This window comes from Ambystoma mexicanum, chromosome 2q (genome assembly GCF_040938575.1).
Source record: "Ambystoma mexicanum isolate Mex_15411 chromosome 2q, UKY_AmexF1_1, whole genome shotgun sequence".
In the NCBI taxonomy this organism is placed as follows: domain Eukaryota; kingdom Metazoa; phylum Chordata; class Amphibia; order Caudata; family Ambystomatidae; genus Ambystoma; species Ambystoma mexicanum.
This window is the reverse complement of record NC_090924.1, coordinates 725,988,739-726,007,111: the sequence shown is the minus strand read 5'-3', so window position 1 is coordinate 726,007,111 and position 18,373 is coordinate 725,988,739.

Here is an 18,373-nt window from a genome sequence, read left to right as displayed (position 1 = left end):
TGCATTTCCAAAAAGAGGACTCCAGTGGGAATCTGCAGACGTATGATTTTCGCAAATCGTCCAAGAATTTATTACCCAGACAACCCTGCACATTCCGAAATGTGGGAATAAAAACACATTTCCTGCACATTTCACTCAGCTCACCCAACGAAACACGCTGCCAACAACACATGGCCTACCGTCCCGCGTTCCCACAGGTGTCCCGATGAAAACGGAACCTCACATGTGTGGGTGCACCTACTTGGGCACCAAGGGGAAAGCCTAAAACATAAGTTACCCCAAGTCTATTTTCACACCTGAATTTCACACTCTCTGCAGACGGGCACACCATACAGATATGGGCCTTGGGTTTCCAAGCCACCAAGGAAAACAGGGAACCCCATGCATTTCCGAAAAGAGGACACCCGTGGGAATCCGCAGAGGTATGATTTGCGCAAATCGCCCAGAATGTATTACCCAGGCACCCCTGCAAATTCTGAAATGTGGGGAAAAAAAGCATTTTCCGCACATTTCACTCGGCACACCCATTGAAACACGCTGCCAACAACACATGGCCAACTGTCCCACGTTCCCACAGGTGTCCCAATGAAAATGGTACCTCACATGTGTGGGTGCACCTACCTGGGCGCCAACGGGAAAGCCTAAAACACAAGTAACCCCAAGTCTGTTTTCACATTTGAATTTCACACTCTCTGCAGACGGGCACACCATACAGATATGGGCCTCGGGTGTCCAAGCCACCAAGGAAAATAGGGAACCCCATGCATTTCCGAAAAGAGGACACCCGTGGGAATCCACAGAGGTATGATTTCCGCAAATCGGCCCAGAATGTATTAACCAGACATCCACGCAAAGTCCGAAATGTGGGAAAAAAATGCATTTTCCGCACATTTCACTTTGCTCACCCATTGAAGCACGCTGACAATAACACATGGCCTACCATTCACCGTTCCCACAGGTGCCCCGATGTAAGTGGTACCTCACATGTGTGGGTGCACCTACCTGGGCACCAAGGGGAAAGCCTAAAACACAAGTAACCCCAGGTCTGTTTTCGCACCTGAATTTCGCACTCTCTGCACACGCGCACACCCTACAGATATGGGCCTCGGGTGTCCAAGCCACCAAGGAAAACAGGGAACCCCATGCATTTCCGAAAAGAAGACACCTGTGGGAATCCGCAGAGGTATGATTTGTGCAAATCGGCCGAGAATTTATTACCCAGACACCCCCGCAAATTCAGAAATGTGGGAAAAAAATGCATTTTCCGTACATTTCACTTGGCTCACCCATCGATACACGCTGACAACAACACATGGCCTACTGTCCCGCGTTCCCACAGGTGTCCCGATGAAAATGGTACCTCACATGTGTGGGTGCACATACCTGGGCGCCAAAGGGAAAGCCTAAAACACAAGTAACCCCAAGTCTGTTTTCACACCTGAATTTCACACTCTCTGCAGATGGGAACACCATACAGATATGGGCCTCGATTGTCCACGCCACCAAAGAAAACAGGCAACCCCATCCATTTCCAAAAAGAGGACACCTGTGGGAATCCGCAGAGGTATGATTTGCGCAAATCGGCCCAAAATGTATTACCCAGACACCCTTGCAAAATCCAAAATGTGGGGAAAAAAACACATTTTCTGCACATTTCACTTGGCTCACCGATCGAAACACGCTGCCAACAACACATGGCCTACCGTCCTGCATTCCCACAGGTGTCCCGATGAAAACCGTACCTCACATGTGTGGGTGCCCCTACCTGAGCATCAAGGGGAAAGCCTAAAACACAAGTAACCCCAAGTCTGTTTTCACACCTGAATTTCACATTCTCTGCAGACGGGCACACCATACAGATATGGGCCTCAGGTGTCGAAGCCACCAAGCAAAACAGGGAACCCCATGCATTTCCTAAAAGAGGACACCCGTGGGAATCTGCAGAGGTATGATTTGCGCAAATCGGCCAAGAATTTATTACACAGAACCTCCCGCAAATTCCGAAATGTGGGAAGAAAATGCATTTTCCGCACATTTCACTCGGCTCACCCATCGAAACACACTGCCAACAACACATGGCCTACCGTGCTGCGTTCTCACAGGTGTCCCAATGAAAATGGTATCTCACATGTGTGGGTGAACCTACCTGGGTGCCAAGGAGAAAGCCTAAAACACAAGTAACCCCAAGTCTGTTTTCACACCTGAATTTCACATTCTCTGCAGACGGGCACACCATACAGATATGGGCCTCAGGTGTCCAAGCCACCAAGCAAAACAGGGAACCCCATGCATTTCCAAAAAGAAGACACCCGTGGGAATCTGCAGAGGTATGATTTGCGCACATCAGCCAAGAATTTATTACACAGACACACCCGCAAAGTCCGAAATGTGGGAAGAAAACGCATTTTCCGCACATTTCACTCGGCTCACCCATCGAAACACACTGCCAACAACACATGGCCTACCGTGCTGCGTTCCCACAGGTGTCCCAATGAAAATGGTATCTCACATGTGTGGGTGAACCTACCTGGGTGCCAAGGCGAAAGCCTAAAACACAAGTAACCCCAAGTCTGTTTTCACACCTGAATTTCACACTCTCTGCAGACGGGCACACCATACAGATATGGGCCTTGGGTGTCCAAGCCACCAAGGAAAACGGGGAACCCCATGCATTTTCAAAAAGAGGACACCCGTGGGAATCTGCAGAGGTATGATTTGCCCAAATCGGTCCCAAATTTATTACCCAGACACCCCCGCAAAGTCCGAAATGTGGGGGAAAAACTCATTTTCCGCATATTTCAATTGGCTCACCCATCGAAACACGCTGCCAACAACACATGGCCTACCGTCCCACATTCCCACAGGTGTCCCAATGAAAACGGTACCTCACATGTGTGGGTGCACCTACCTGGGCGTCATGGGGAAAACCTAAAACACAAGTAACCCCAAGTCTGTTTTCACACCTGAATTTCACACTCTCTGCAGACAGGCACACCATACAGATGTTTGTTTGTTTGTTTGTTTGTTTGTTTGTTTTATTATTTATAATGCGCGAGCGTACCCGGGGGTATCAGGGCGCAGACTTTACAAGAATTTTCGAAGCTTGGTTACACTACACGAGGAAAATACATAATACAAATATAGGTGCACAAATGTTATATACAATATATACAAATCAACAGTAGGCCAGCAGGCCGTAATGTAATATACAGATAAGCAATAGGCACACGTGGTTACGATGTGTGCGTGTAGCGCTGGACACTACCTGGTTTTAGTGGGTCTCCAGTTTCAGCCAGGAGATTAACTTGGAACGGAAGTTCTGATAAGGCAAGTCTGCTCTGAGGTTTGGAGGCAGGGAGTTCCAGAACTTGGCAGCTTTTACCGGGAAGCTGTTGCCTCTTATAGTGGCCCGTTTGTAGTGGGGGACAGATAAGCAATCTTTGTATGCGGTTCTGATGGGTCTTGAGGAGGATAGTTTGTGGAACCTGTTGATCAGGTAGGTTGGGGCTGCGTTGTTGAGAGACTTGTGGGTGAGGGATGCCGTTTTTAAGAGAATTTTATCTCTGGTGGGGAGCCAATTGTTCTGTTGGCTGAGTCCTGTAATGTGTTCTCTTCTGGAGATGCCCAGAGCTGCTCTGAGAGCGTTGTTCTGAAGGGTTTGCAGTTTATTGGTGATGGCCTTGGTGGATCCTAGGTAGAGGGCGTTACAATAGTCAAGGCGAGACAGTATGAGGGCTCTGGCGAGTGTCAGACAACTAGTGTCTGACAGGAAAGGTTTGGCTGCACGGATTAATTTGCACGTGTAAGCCGTGGAGGATGCAAGGGAGCTCACTTGTCTTTTGAGGGAAAAATTGGAGTCTAGATAGAAACCCAATGTTTTGACCTCCAGTCCGACTTTGATGTTGTTCCCGTCAATCATGAAGGATTTATAAGCCGGGCCAAGTTTCTTTATACTGATTGTGGTGCCTAAGATGATGAGTTCTGTTTTATCATCATTCAGGCATAGTCCATGAGTAGCCATCCATGCCTGGATGATGATGTACACCCTATTTAACAAGGCCAAATCCTTTCCATAATCTCCTGAAAGCGGAAGGAGGATCTGAGTATCATCTGCATAGTTAGTGTAGGTGATACCAAGATGATCCAAATCATCGAAAAGGGGCTTGGTAAATATGTTATATAATGTGGGGGAGACACAAGAGCCCTGAGGAACACCACAGGTGATGGGTATAGGGTCTGCTGCCGCCGTGGGAGAGAAGACCCTCATAGTCCTGCCGTTAAGGAAGGATGTGATCCAGGTGATGGCCTCGCTGGAGAAATGAGCCGAGGAGTGGAGGTGTGAGCAAAGGACGGAGTGATCGACCAGATCGAAGGCTGCAGATAGGTCGAGGAGGAGGAGTAGGGCGGCTTGTCCGTTGTCTCTGAGCGAATCGATCTGCGCTTTCAAGTCAATAAGGGCGGTTTCAGTCCCGTGTTGGGGACGGAATCCAGATTGTCTAGAGCCCAAGAGGTTGTGTTCTTCCAAGTGCTTCTGTATTTGTACATAGGCAACCTTGTCCAGAATTTTTAGTAGAAAGGGAACAGTAGTTATGGGTCGGTAGTTTGTGGGTGTGGCTGGGTCGAGTGTAGGTTTTTTCAGTAGAGGTAGTACCCAGGATTGTTTTAGGTTAGTAGGGATGGAGCCAGTGGCAAAGGAGGCATTGATCAATTTTGTAATGAAAGGGGAGAGGTCGCGGGCAGCATCTTTAATGAGCTGTGCAGGGCATAGATCTCCCTGGCAGTTAGACGGTTTCAAGGACAGGATAATTTTTTCGACTTCCAGTATGTTGACTTTGGTGAATTGGAAGCGGGCTAGGTCAGTGGGTGTGGGTTTGTCCGGAATTATTGAGTTGAGGGTGTCATTCAGGGATGCTCTTTTGCTAGTGATTTTACTTTGAAGAGTCGCAATCTTGTTGGCTAGGGCACTTTGAATTTCTGAGCACCAGTTTTTATCTTTGGTGCACGTGTCAAAGGGTGCTATGGGGGTTTCTATTTCTTTGAGGATGGAGAAAAGTTCTTTCATGTTAGATTTCGCTTGGGATATACGAGAGTCAAAGGAGGCTCGTTTGGCCAGGTAGATTTCTTTTTTGTAGAGTGCGGCTAGTTTGGAGAGTTTTAGTTTATTAGAGACTGAAGGGGATTTTTTCCAGATGGCCTCGCAGTTTCTTTTTTGCTGTCTTAGTTTTTTGAGGAATGGTGAGTACCATTTGTTGAGGTGCGTTTTCGGTTTACTGGATCTCAGTTTAAGGGGGGCGATGCGGTCCAGTGAGGTGGCCATAATCTTGTTATATTCTTCAACTAAGGACTCAGGGTCCAAGTTATCAGGAAGTGAGTTGAGAATGGGGAGGAGGTCAGGGATAAGTCTTTCTACTGTCATGTTCTTCTTGTTTCTAGTGAGAGTGGGTGGGGCCTTGATGGTGGGCGGGGGTGGGGGTCTGTCGGTGGAGAGCATGAATGATACCAAGTGGTGGTCGGTCCAGGCTTGGGGTGAGATATTAGTGATGTTCACTAGGCAGTTATGGTCGGCCACCCAGTCAAGTGTTCTACCTTTCGTGTGCGTAGGTGTCATACATCTTTGCACAAAGCCTAATTCAGTAAGAGTATTAGCTATGGTACTAGCGGAATGGTCTTCTAAGTCATTGTAGCCCAAGTTAAAGTCTCCTAAGGTGAGGGCTTGAGTGGAGCTTTTGAGGTTGCTGGATAGGATGGAGTTAAGGTCTTCATCGAAGGTGCCGATGGGGCCTGGCGGACGGTAGATCAGATAGATGTTAAGAGTTTGGGAGTTAGTGAGTGGTATTTTGACTGCTAGTGTTTCGCAAGAGAGGGCGTCGGTCGAGGTGGTTAGTCTCATGGTAAGACTGCACTTGTGGATAAAGGCGACACCACCTCCTCTAGAGTTAGGGCGGTCTTGTCTCAGGATAGAATAGTTATCTGGGACTGCCAACATAAGCACAGGGCCTGCTGCTGGGTGTAGCCAGGTCTCAGTGATGGCGAGGAAGTCAAGGTTTTCGGTGAGTATTAGGTCTGCAATTTCTGTAGCATGAGCTACTAGCGACCTGGCATTGATCGCCAGATATTGGCCTCTGGTTTCCAAGCCACCAAGGAAAACAGGGAACCCCATGCATTTCCAAAAAGAGGACACCTGTGGGTATCCGCAGAGGTATGATTTGCGCAAATCGGCCAAAAATGTATTACCCAGACACCCCCGCAAAATCTGAAATGTGGGGAAAAATACACATTTTCTGCACATTTCACTCTGCTCATCCATCGAAACATGCTGCCAACAACACATGACTTACTGTCCCGTGTTGCCACAGGTGTCCCGATGAAAATGGTATTTCACATGTGTGTGGTGAACCTACCTGGGTGCCAAGGGGAAAGTCTAAAACACAAGTAACCCCAAGTCTGTTTTCACAGCTGAATTTCACACTCTCTGCAGACGGGCACACCATACAGATCATGGGCCTTGTGTGTCCAAGCCACCAATGAAAACAGGGAACCCCATGCATTTCCGAAAAGAGGACACCTGTGGGGATCTGCAGAGGTATGATTTTCCCAAATTGGTCAAGAATGTATTACCCAGACACCCCCGCAAAGTCCGAAATGTGGGTGAAAAACTGCACATTTCACTTGGCTCACCCATCGAAACACGCTGCCAACAACACATGGCCTACCGTCCCGCATTCCCACAGGTGTCCCGATGAAAACGGTACCTCACATGTGTGGGTGCACATACCTGGGCGCCATGGGGAGAACCTAAAACACAAGTGACCCCAAGTCTGTTTTCACACCTGAATTTCACACTCTCTGCAGACGGGCACACCATACAGATATGGGCCTCGGGTTTCCAAGGCACCAAGGAAAACAGTGAACCCCATGCATTTCCGAAAATAGGACACCCGTGGGAATCCGCAGACGTATGATTTTCACAAATCGGCCAAGAATTTATTAGCCAGACACCCCCGCACATTCCGAAATGTGGGAAAAAAACACATTTCCTGCACATTTCACTCGGCTCACCCATCGAAACACGCAGCCAACAACACATGGCCTAACGTCCCGCGTTCCCACAGGTGTCCCGATGAAAATGGTATCTCACATGTGTGGGTGAACCTACCTGGGTGCCAAGGGGAAAGCCTAAAACACAAATAACCCCAAGTCTGTTTTCACACCTGAATTTCACACTCTCTGCAGACGGGCACACCATACAGATGCGGGCCTTGGGTGTCCAAGCCACCAAGGAAAACATGGAACCCCATGCATTTCTGAAAAGAGGACACCCGTCGGAATCTGCAGAGGTATGATTTGCCCAAATCGGTCCAGAATTTATTACCCAGACACCCCCGCAAAGTGCAAAATGGGAGGGAAAAAGGGATTTTCTGCACATTTCATTGGCGCACCCATCGAGACACGCTGCCAACAACACATGGCCTACCGTCCCGCATTCCCACAGGTGTACCAATGAAAACGGTACCTCACATGTGTGGGTGCACCTACCTGGGCGCATGGGGAAACCCTAAAACACAAGTAACCCCAAGTCTGTTTTCACACCTGCATTTCACATTCTCTGCAGATGGGCACATGATACAGATATGGGCCTTGGGTGTTCAAGCCACCAAGGAAAACAGGGAACCCCATGCATTTCTGAAAAGAGGACACCCGTGGGAATCTAGAAAGGTATGATTTTCGCAAATCGGTCCAGAATTTATTACCCAGACACCCCCGCAAAGTCCGAAATCTGGGGGAAAAACGCATTTTCCGCACATTTCACTTGGCTCACCCATCGAAACACACTGCCAACAACACATGGCCTACCGTCCTGTGTTCCCACAGGTTTCCCGATGAAAATGGTATCTCACATGTGTGGGTGCACCTACCTGGGTGCATGGGGAAACCCTAAAACACAAGTAACCCCAAGTCTGTTTTCACACCTGAATTTCACACTCTCTGCAGATGCGCCACCATACAGATATGGGCCTCGGGTGTCCAAGCCACCAAGGAAATCAGGGAACCCCTTGCATTTCCGAAAAGAGGACACCTGTGGGAATCCGCAGAGGTATGATTTGTGCAAATCGGCCCAGAATTTATTACCCAGACACCCCCGCAAATTCAGAAATGTGGGAAAAAAAATGCATTTCCGCACATTTCACTCGGCTCACCCAGCGAAACACGCTGCCAACAACACATGGCCTATCGTCCCGCGTTCCCACAGGTGTCCGGATGAAAACGGTACTTCACATGTGTGGGTGCACGTACCTGTGTGCCAAGGGGAAAGCCTAAAACACAAATAACCCCAAGTCTGTTTTCACAACTGAATTTCACACTCTCTGCAGACCGGCACACCATACAGACATGGGTCTCGCTTGTCCAATCCACCAAGGAAAACAGGGAACCCCATTCATTTCCGAAAAGAAGACACCCGTGGGAATCCGCAGAGATATGATTTGTGCAAATCGGCCCAGAATTTATTACCCAGACACCCACACAAAGTCTGTAATGTTGTAAAAAAAATGCATTTTCCGCACATTTCACTTGGCTCACCCATCGAAACACGCTGACAACAACACATGGCCTACCGTCCCGCGTTCCCACAGGTGTCCCAATGAAAATGGTACCTCACATGTGTGGGTGCACCTATCTGGGCACCAAGGGGAAAGCCTAAAACACAAGTAACCCCAAGTCTGTTTTGACACCTGAATTTCACACTCTCTGGGGACGGGCACACCATACAGATATGGGCCTCGGGTGTCCAAGTCACCAAGCAAAACAAGGAACCCCATGCATTTCCTAAAAGAGGACAACCGTGGGAATCCACATAGGTATGATGTGTGTAAATCGGCCCAGAATTTATTACCCAGACACCCTGTCAAATTCTGAAATGTAGGGAAACAAATGCATTTTCCGCACATTTCACTCGGCTCACCCATCGAAACACGCTGCCAAAAACACATGGCCTACCGTCACGCGTTCCCATAGGTGTCCCGATGAAAACGGTATCTCACATGTGTGGGTGCACCTACCTGGGCGCCAAGGGTAAAGCCTAAAACACAAGTAACCCCAAGTCTGTTTTCACACTTGAATTTCACACTCTCTGCAGACGGGCACACCATACAGATATGGGCCTCGGGTGTCCAAGCCACCAAGGAAAACAGGGAACCCCATGCATTTCCGAAAAGAGGACACCCCTAGTAATCCGCAGAGGTATGATTTCGGCAAATCGGCTAGGAATGTATTACCCAGACACCCCCGCAAAGTCCGAAATGTGGGAAAAAAATGCATTTTCTGCACATTTCACTCGGCTCACACATCGAAACACGCTGACAACAACACACGGCCTACCGTCCCGCATTCCCATAGGTATCCCGATGAAAACGGTACCTCACATGTGTGGGTGCACCTACCTGGGCGCCAAGGGGATAGCCTAAAACACAAGTAACCCCAAGTCTGTTTTCACACCTGAATTTCACACTCTCTGCAGACGGGCACACCATACAGATATGGGCCTCGGGTGTCCAAGCCACCAAGCAAAACAGGGAACCCCATGCATTTCCGAAAAGAGGACACCCATTGGGAATCTAGAGAGGTATGATTTGCCCAAATCGGTCCAGAATTTATTACACAGACACACCCGCAAAGTCCGAAATGTGGGAAAAAAACGCATTTTCCACACATTTCACTCGGCTCACCCATCGAAACACGCTGACAACAACCCATGGCCTACCGTCCCGCGTTCCCAGTGGTGTCCCGATGAAAATGGTACCTCACATGTGTGGGTGGACCTACCTGGGTGCCAAGGATAAAGCCTAAAACACAAGTAACCCCAAGTCTGTTTTCACACCTGAATTTCACACTCTCTGTAGACGGGGACACCATACAGATATGGGCCTCGGGTGTCCAAGCCACCAAGCAAAACAAGGAACCCCATGCATTTCCTAAAACAGGACACCTGTGGGAACCTGAAGAGGTATGATTTGCGCAAATCAGCTCAGAATTTATTACACAGACACACCCGCAAAGTCTGAAATGTGGGAAAAAAACGCATTTTCCGCACATTTCACTCGGCTCACCCATCGAAACACATTGCCAACAACACATGGCCTACTGTCCTGCATTTCCACAGGTGTCCCGATGAAAATGGTATCTCACATGTGTGGGTGAACCCAGCTGGGTGCCAAGGGGAAAGCCTAAAACACAAGTAACCCCAAGTTTGTTTTCACACCTGAATTTCACACTCTCTGCAGACGGGCACACCATATAGATATGGGCCTTGGGTGTCCAAGCCACAAAGGAAAACAGGGAACCCCATGCATTTCCGAAAAGAGGACACCGGTGGGAATCTGCAGAGGTATGATTTGCCCAAATCGGTTCAGAAGTTATTACCCAGACACCCCCGCAAAGTCTGAAATGTGGGGGGAAAACGCATTTTCCGCACATTTCACTTGGCTCACCCATCGAAACACGATGCCAACAACACATGGCCTACCGTCCCACATTTCCAGAGGTGTCCCAATGAAAACGATACCTCACATGTGTGGGTGACCTACCTGAGCGTCATGGGGAAAACCTAAAACACAAGTAACCCCAAATCTGTTTTCACACCTGAATTTCCCACTCTCTGCAGACGGGCACACCATACAGATATGGGCCTCTGCTTTCCAAGCCACCAAGGAAAACAGGGAACCCCATGCATTTCCAAAAAGAGGACACCAGTGGGAATCCGCTGACGTATGATTTTCGCAAATCGGCCAAGAATTTATTACCCAGACACCCTCGCACATTCCGAAATGTGGGGAAAAAAACACATTTCCTGCACATTTCACTCAGCTCACCCATCGAAACACGCTGCCAACAACACATGGCCTACTGTCCCGCGTTCCCAGAGGTGTGCCGATGAAAATGGAACCTCACATGTGTAGGTGCACCTACTTGGGCACCAAGGGGAAAGCCTAAAACATAAGTTACCCCAAGTCTGTTTTCACACCTGAATTTCACACTCTCTGCAGACGGGCACACCATACAGATATGGGCCTTGGGTGTCCAAGCCACCAAAGAAAACAGGGAACCCCATGCATTTCCGAAAAAAGAGGACACCCATGGGAATCTGCAGAGGTATAATTTGCGCAAATCGGCCCACAATGTATTACCCAGACACCCTTGCAAAATCCAAAATGTGGGGAAAAAACACATTTTCTGCACATTTCACTTGGCTTACCGATCGAAACACGCTGCCAACAACACATGGCCTACCGTCCTGCATTCCCACAGGTGTCCTGATGAAAACTGTACCTCACATGTGTGGGTGCCCCTACCTGGGCGTCAAGGGGAAAGCCTAAAACACAAGTAACCCCAAGTCTGTTTTCACACCTGAATTTCACATTCTCTGCAGACGGGCACACCATACAGATACGGGCCTCAGGTGTCCAAGCCACCAAGCAAAACAGGGAACCCCATGCATTTCCTAAAAGAGGACACCCGTGGGAATGTGCAGAGGTATGATTTGCGCAAATCAGCCAAGAATTTATTACACAGACACACCCGCAAAGTCCGAAATGTGGGAAGAAAACGCATTTTCCGCACATTTCACTCGGCTCACCCATCGAAACAAACTGCCAACAACACATGGCCTACCGTGCAGCTTTCCCACAGGTGTCCCAATGAAAATGGTATCTCTCATGTGTGGGAGAACCTACCTGGGTGCCAAGGAGAAAGCCTAAAACACAAGTAACCCCAAGTCTGTTTTCACACCTGAATTTCACACTCTCTGCAGATGGGCACGCCATACAGATATGGGCCTCGGATGTCCAAGCCACCAAGGAAAACAGGGAACCCCATGCATTTCCGAAAAGAGGACACCCGTGGGAATCCACAGAGGTATGATTTCCACAAATCGGCCCAGAATGTATTAACCAGACACCCACGCAAAATCTGAAATGTGGCAAACAAATGCATTTTCCGCACATTTCACTTGGCTCACCCATTGAAGCACGCTGACAATAACACATGGCCTACCATCCACCGTTCCCACAGGTGCCCCGATGAAAGTGGTACCTCACATGTGTGGGTGCACCTACCTGGGCACCAAGGGGAAAGCCTAAAACACAAGTAACCCCAGGTCTCTTTTCGCACCTGAATTCCACACTCTCTGCACATGCGCACACCATACAGATATGGGCCTCGGGTGTCCAAGCCACCAAGGAAAACAGGGAACCCCATGCATTTCCGAAAAGAAGACACCTGTGGGAATCCGCAGAGGTATGATTTGTGCAAATCGGCCCAGAATTTATTACCCAGACACCCCCGCAAATTCAGAAATGTGGGAAAAAAATGCATTTTCCGCACATTTCACTCGGCTCACCCATCGATACACGCTGCCAACAACACATGGCCTATCGTCCCGCGTTCCCACAGGTGTCCGGATGAAAACGGTACTTCACATGTGTGGGTGCACCTACCTGGGCGGCAAGGGGAAAGCCTAAAACACAAGTAACCCCAAGTCTGTTTTCACACCTGAATTTCACACTCTCTGCAGACAGGCACACCATACAGATATGGGCCTCGGGTGTCCAAGCCACCAAGGAAAACAGGGAACCCCATGCATTTCCAAAAAGAAGACCCCCGTGGGAATCCACATAGGTATGATTTCCGCAAATCGGCCCAGAATGTATTACCCAGACACCCACGCAAAGTCCGAAATGTGGGAAAAAATGCATTTTCCGCACATTTCACTTGGCTCACCCATCGAAACACGCTGACAACAACACATGGCCTACTGTCCCGCGTTCCCACAGGTGTCCCGATGAAAATGGTACCTCACTTGTGTGGGTGCACCTACCTGGGCGCCAAGGGGAAAGCCTAAAACACAAGTAACCCCAAGTCTGTTTTCACATTTGAATTTCACACTCTCTGCAGACAGGCACACCATACAGATATGGGCCTTGGGTGTCCAAGCCACAAAGGAAAACAGGGAACCCCATGCATTTCTGAAAAGAGGACACTGGTGGGAATCTGCAGAGGTATGATTTGCCCAAATCGGTCCAGAATTTATTACCCAGACACCCCCGCAAAGTCTGAAATGTGGGGGAAAAACGCATTTTCTGCACATTTCACTTGGCTCACCCATCGAAACACGCTGCCAACAACACATGGCCTACCGTCCCACATTCCCAGAGGTGTCCCAATGAAAATGGTACCTCACATGTGTGGGTGCACCTACCTGGGCGTCATGGGGAAAACCTAAAACACAAGTAACCCCAAGTCTGTTTTCACACCTGAATTTCACACTCTCTACAGACAGGCACACCATACAGATATTGGCCTCTGGTTTCCAAGCCGCCAAGGAAAACAGGGAACCCCATGCATTTCCAAAAAGAGGACTCCAGTGGGAATCTGCAGACGTATGATTTTCGCAAATCGTCCAAGAATTTATTACCCAGACAACCCCGCACATTCCGAAATGTGGGAATAAAAACACATTTCCTGCACATTTCACTCAGCTCACCCATCGAAACATGCTGCCAACAACACATGGCCTACCGTCCCGCGTTCCCACAGGTGTCCCGATGAAAACGGAACCTCACATGTGTGGGTGCACCTACTTGGGCACCAAGGGGAAAGCCTAAAACATAAGTTACCCCAAGTCTATTTTCACACCTGAAAATTCACACTCTCTGCAGACGGGCACACCATACAGATATGGGCCTTGGGTTTCCAAGCCACCAAGGAAAACAGGGAACCCCATGCATTTCCGAAAAGAGGACACCCGTGGGAATCCGCAGAGGTATGATTTGCGCAAATCGCCCAGAATGTATTACCCAGGCACCCACGCAAAGTCTGAAATGTGGGAAAAAAAGCATTTTCCGCACATTTCACTCGGCACACCCATCGAAACACGCTGCCAACAACACCTGGCCAACTGTCCCACGTTCCCACAGGTGTCCCAATGAAAATGGTACCTCACATGTTTGGGTGCACCTACCTGGGCGCCAACGGGAAAGCCTAAAACACAAGTAACCCCAAGTCTGTTTTCACATTTGAATTTCACACTCTCTGCAGACGGGCACACCATACAGATATGGGCCTCGGGTGTCCAAGCCACCACGGAAAATAGGGAACCCCATGCATTTCCGAAAAGAGGACACCCGTGGGAATCCACAGAGGTATGATTTCCGCAAATCGGCCCAGAATGTATTAACCAGACACCCACGCAAATTCCGAAATGTGGGAAAAAAATACATTTTCCGCACATTTCACTCGGCTCACCCATCGAAACACGCTGCCAACAACACATGGCCTATCGTCCCGCGTTCCCACAGGTGTCCGGATGAAAACGGTACTTCACATGTGTGGGTGCACCTACCTGGGCGGCAAGGGGAAAGCCTAAAACACAAGTAACCCCAAGTCTGTTTTCACACCTGAATTTCACACTCTCTGCAGACAGGCACACCATACAGATATGGGCCTTGGGTGTCCAAGCCACCAAGGAAAACAGGGAACCCCATGCATTTCTGAAAAGAAGACACCTGTGGGAATCCGCAGAGGTATGATTTGTGCAAATCGGCCCAGAATTTATTACCCAGACACCCCCGCAAATTCAGAAATGTGGGAAAAAAAATGCATTTTCCGCACATTTCACTCGGCTCACCCATCGAAACACGCTGCCAACAACACATGGCCTATCGTTCCGCGTTCCCACAGGTGTCCGGATGAAAACGATACCTCACATGTGTGGGTGCACCTACCTGGGCGCCAAGGGGAAAGTCTAAAACACAAGTAACCCCAAGTCTGTTTTCACAACTGAATTTCACACTCTCTGCAGACGGGCACACCATACAGATATGGGCCTCGGGTGTCCAAGGCACCAAGGAAAACAGGGAGCCCCATGCATTTCCGAAAAGAAGACACCCGTCGGAATCCGCAGAGGTATGATTTGCACAAATCGGCCCAGAATGTATTACCCAGGCACACCCGCAAAGTCCGAAATGTGGGAAAAAAATGCATTTTCCGCACATTTCACTTGGCTCACCCATCGATACACGCTGACAACAACACATGGCCTACTGTCCCGCGTTCCCACAGGTGTCCCGATGAAAATAGTACCTCACATGTGTGGGTGCACCTACCTGGGCGCCAAAGGGAAAGCCTAAAACACAAGTAACCCCAAGTCTGTTTTCACACCTGAATTTCACACTCTCTGCAGATGGGAACACCATACAGATATGGGCCTCGAGTGTCCACGCCACCAAAGAAAACAGGCAACCCCATCCATTTCCAAAAAGAGGACACCTGTGGGAATCCGCAGAGGTATGATTTGCGCAAATCGGCCCAAAATGTATTACCCAGACACCCTTGCAAAATCCAAAATGTGGGGAAAAAAACACATTTTCTGCACATTTCACTTGGCTCACCGATCGAAACACGCTGCCAACAACACATGGCCTACCATCCTGCATTCCCACAGGTGTCCCGATGAAAACCGTACCTCACATGTGTGGGTGCCCCTACCTGGGCGTCAAGGGGAAAGCCTAAAACACAAGTAACCCCAAGTCTGTTTTCATACCTGAATTTCACATTCTCTGCAGACGGGCACACTGTTAGGGAGAATTCTCTGTTTAGGCTGAATTTCCCTACCTAGTGAGTCCCCCAGCAGCTTTGCTGGATTTCTGGGGTTTAATTTTTTTCTCCTGCCAAGAGTGAGACTCTTTTACCCTCACTCTTGGACATGTTGAAGTGTGTTTTCTTGGTTAAACCTTGTGTTGAATGGGCTATGGGGTCTCTTACTCCATAGGGCCTCATGTATTTTTGTGATGTGGGTTACACAGCACCCTCTGTGCCGTGACCCAGGGGTGTCCTAGGGACTCCCCAACATAGACTCCATACCCTGGGACTGACTACTGTCTCCCAGGGCATGTAAAGTCACCAAAGACTTTACTAGTCTTAAATCCTGAACAGAACCAGTACAAACCATCATATTGTGGACGTACTGGCTGGGGCAATTCGATTGCCCCAGGGTCTGTTAGTCGAGGGGGCACGTCTCCGTCCCCCCTGATCGAGTTTTGGCTGGTGGCAGTGGAAACTACTTTTTATATTCGACCGCGAATATTTCCCTATGGGATTTCCCATTGTTTTAGGCTAACACATTTAATTATTTATTTACGGTAGCCTTAAACATACCGCCGGTTTATATATTTATTTTTATAACTCCGGTTGGGACTTTTTGCCAAAACTTGATTCTAAAATGGCGTTGGTGTTCGCCTCTGTAACTCTGACCCAAAGTGGAGCCCTTTGTTCCACTTTTGGCGGGCTTCTCCACAGAAGCCCTCCAAAGTGGTGCCACTCTGTCTGGGGTACTTAGGAGGGGTGGAGGGGGATTTAGGCACCCTGGACTGAGTTACCTTGGTAACTCAAGTCGCACTCCGTCCTGATTGGCCCAAGTGGTGAGCCGCCCGGCTCACCACTTAGCATGGTTGAGTGACAGCTAGGCTGGGTGAATGGGGGTTTGCTGCATAAAAGCAGGGCTTTGGGGACTGGGACTTCAGAAGTCGCCACAGGACCAAGAATCCGACGAGGGAAGAGCTGAGCCGACCTGCTTCGACGACACCACCCGGTGGAGCCCTGCTGAACCGTCTCACCACTTTTTCCCGACGACCGAGGAGAACTCTTAACGGAGTGGCTCCTTCCCTTGACTGGTGGGGACAACCAGTTTTCGCCTTCTTTCCGTTCTTTGAGGTATCTCGTGGCCGCCTTGCCTGTGCCAAGCACCCCGGCAACCGGAATACCACACTTTACCCCCATACCGCGAAAGTCGGCACCAACCCTTTAACCGGAGGACTCCGCGGCTGGTTTCTTCCCGGGCAGTGCAACGACCCTCTTCTTCTGCTCTTCAGCGAGAACTTCTTCTCCCCTGACCGACGTCGAGCCCTGCTGCCACTGCCTGGAACAACTGCCACCGCTGGAGGATCCTTTCCGCTTAAGGTACTGTGTTCTGCCTGGCTTCCCTTGCTACCGACTGTACGGGGTAGATTTAGTCCCCGGCTTTCGAACCTGGGAGTGCCTGGGACACTTTGGCTAAACTTTCTGAGCCACTCTAACCTCTTTTTGACTCTTTGCAAGACTTTGAATCTCTAACTAACAGTGTGATCTTGGGCACATTTTCGCTCCGGCTACTCTAAGAGTGGGCCCTGCCTAGTGACTTTTGCTCACCTGTGACTTTATTCTTCTGTAAGCCTATTGCAAGTGCTCTGGACCTTAGAGTGGTGTGTCTAACCCATTTCTGCTTTTTCTCTCCCTTTCTTGGAAACTACTAGAGTGTCATCTAACGTTAAGCACTCACCTCTGTTTTAATTAAGTGGTGTTTTACCTAGAGTTGTCTAGATAGGAGAAAGGATTGAATCTACTTTCATTATAACTGTGTTGAAGTGCTTTTACTATATTTTTGCTAGAGTGTTTTTAACTTATGTGTATTTTAAATAAATAACTATATACTTTTGAAACCAAGCTCTGGTCAGTGTTTGCTTGTGCTATTGTGTTTTGGTACATATTGTGTATACTTTACATACTGCCTAACTCTTCTTGAGAGAAGTCTGACTGCTCAGCCACAGCTACCAGGTAAATCTGGGTGGTACAGACTGCTACCAAAGGGGTTTACTGCTCTACCTGTAGTCTTAAATCTTTTGCAGTGTTCCCCAAGGGAACTGCACAGGTTTCTGCCTAACACTGGTGTACAGCGGTGGGATTTGTATTGAGTATACATTTTATTGTGCTTTAGATACCTTAGTGCAACTAACCACAAAGCTTAGCACTGAAAAAGTAAAACCTCTAACATGTCAGTTATAGAAAGCTATAGTCAAGAGTCCCTTGCAGCCAAAACTGCTGATTGTTTAAGAGTGCTCTGTAAACATAAGGATCTCCTGACTAAGGGCAAGAAAATGGAGCTGATTGAAAGATTGTTAGCTAACCAAAGTCTGGGTGATGGTTCAGAGGAACCTACCACTCCAGCGACTGTAGATGACAGTGTTGAAGTTAACATGGAGCAAAATGTTGATGTTTCTGAGGAAGAGTCAGAAGAGGAGGGTGAGGCTGTTGTAACTGTCCCCCCTAGGCCTCTGCCTGCTCTACCTGCTGTGCCTACTGGACCTTTACCAGGTCCCACATTTAGTCCTCAGTACTTTGAACTAGAGAAAATGAAGCTAGAATTGGAGTATAAGAAACTTAATGCTCAAACTGACAAAGAACTAAGGCTAAGGGAAATGGAGCTCAAGTATGACTTAGAAATGAAGAAATTATCTGTTGAGAATGTTTCTCTCTCTGGCTCCTCTAGAAGTTCCAGTCCTAAAAG